Consider the following 1,956-nt stretch of genomic DNA (forward strand, 5'->3'; position numbering starts at 1 on the left):
TCAGGGCTTGGCTAGGGTAGGAAGGACTGGTCATGTTTAAAAGCAAGGCAGGGTTAGGCTAGGCAAGACTAGGTAAGGGTATACTGGGATAGGCTTGGCTACGGTAGGCTAGGAAGAGGTAAACTAGGATAAGCAAGGCTGTGCAAGCACTATGCACAGCTAGAATGAACTATGCTAAGATGGTTTAAGCTGGGCTAGGTTAGGATAAGCTGAGTCATGCAGGGCCCCGATTGACCAGTGGAGTCTAATAGTCTAACCTTCTAGCTAGTTTGCTAACCTAAGAGTGCAAATGCCTAGCCCCTAACCTGAGATATATACAAGAGTTGTTACATTCTTGTACAGTCACTAGTACGAGTAGCGTTTCGGGCAGGTCCCTGGAATACGATCCCCGCCGCGAAGAATCGTTTTTTCATCCAAGTACACATTTTACTGTTGCGTTAAACAGAGGCTACAGTTTAGGATTTGCGCCCAGTAAATCCTCTCCGGCCAGGATACGAACCCATGACATAGCGCTCGCGGAACGCCAGGCGAGTGTCCTACCACTACACCACCTGCTGCAATATTATTATAAAAGAAATATTACTTATTATAATCGTAAATACTAAATACCTGTTGTGTTGATTTAGGGGCGACGACGATCGTGGGATCGGATGCGAGCCACAGGTGGCCTACACCATGCTTTCTAAGGCGTCCCTCTCATAACAAAAACAAATCCGTGCATTCATACACAAACAGAGATCCCGTGGTTATGCGAATACTTGCAATTCTTTTACTTAAAATAATAACAATTAGATTAATAATAATTAACATAATTTTTACTCAAGATTCATAAAAATCATTAATACTATTTTAAATGAAGATTTATAAGACATCTAAAAACAGATATACAGACTTTGTGTGATATTTATTTCAACATTATATATTAATAGAATGTTGTAACTATTATTTTTAAATATTAGGTAGTTTCCAGCTACGTATATCGCATATAAACGTTGCAAAAAGATTTTAGACTGAATTAACACATTACACATTTATGGAGTAATTAACAACAAAACAATCTTTATTTTCATTGCAGAACATATATCAGAGCATACTAGTGACTCATACATTTAAAATAGTGTGATGTTTAAACAATTCGGTTGTAAACCCGCAGAACGGCCTACCCGCCAAAGACGTAACATAAGAAATGGTATATAATTCATTATTTTAAATTACATATATACTCATTAATAATATTCGGCAGCTATCGAGGTTCTCCATAGGTAAATTCCTGTACTCTAACAAGATGCTACTTTCTGTTTAGCTGTTTAAATTCTTGGAAAATTGTAATGACCAGCGACATAAAATATAACAATGAAATAATAGCAGGTAACTGTAGGTGAACGAAAAATTAAATTCCAAATTGATTAGATGTTTTTCTAAATATAAAGATCGACCTGAAGGAATTTTATGAATTATGGACTAATTAAACAAAAAAATAGGTAATTTTACTTGAAGAACAGATACCAGAGAATAGTTAGTGAGTACATTTATATTGTATAATGGGAGAAAGCCCCTGGTAGCCGCGAATTAAAATAACCACCTACATTAATTGATAACTAGGAAATAGTATCTGGAAACTTTATCAGAACGAAAACACAATACCAATTTGTTTAGATGTTTTTCTTAATATAAAGATCAACAGTAAGGAATCTTATTCATTATGGACAAATTAACAAAGAAAACGATAATTTTCATTGAGGACCATATATTAGAGCATACTTAGTCACTTATATATTAAAAGTATTGTGTATTTTGAACCATTGGGGTTGTAAACAAACAGAACGGCCTACCCGAAAAGTCGTAACATAAAATGTTGCATATGTTTGCTAATTTATTATTTGATAAATGATTATTATTAATTTACGACAACTATAGAGGTTTCCCATTAGTTAAATTACTGTAGGCTGACTAAAT

The 1,956-nt window shown here is 34.9% G+C and overlaps 1 long non-coding RNA gene across 1 annotated transcript in view; it reads right to left on the reverse strand.

The window, feature by feature from the left end:
* The window catches only part of LOC138368737 (uncharacterized), an 8,176-nt gene extending 7,439 nt beyond the window's left edge, over positions 1-737 (reverse strand). The window contains exon 1 of the long non-coding RNA XR_011229647.1: positions 610-737. This is a non-coding gene — a long non-coding RNA (uncharacterized lncRNA). The remainder of the gene's footprint in view (positions 1-609) is intronic.
* Positions 738-1,956: the final 1,219 nt, after the last annotated feature.

Source organism: Procambarus clarkii, chromosome 26 (assembly GCF_040958095.1).
Source record: "Procambarus clarkii isolate CNS0578487 chromosome 26, FALCON_Pclarkii_2.0, whole genome shotgun sequence".
In the NCBI taxonomy this organism is placed as follows: domain Eukaryota; kingdom Metazoa; phylum Arthropoda; class Malacostraca; order Decapoda; family Cambaridae; genus Procambarus; species Procambarus clarkii.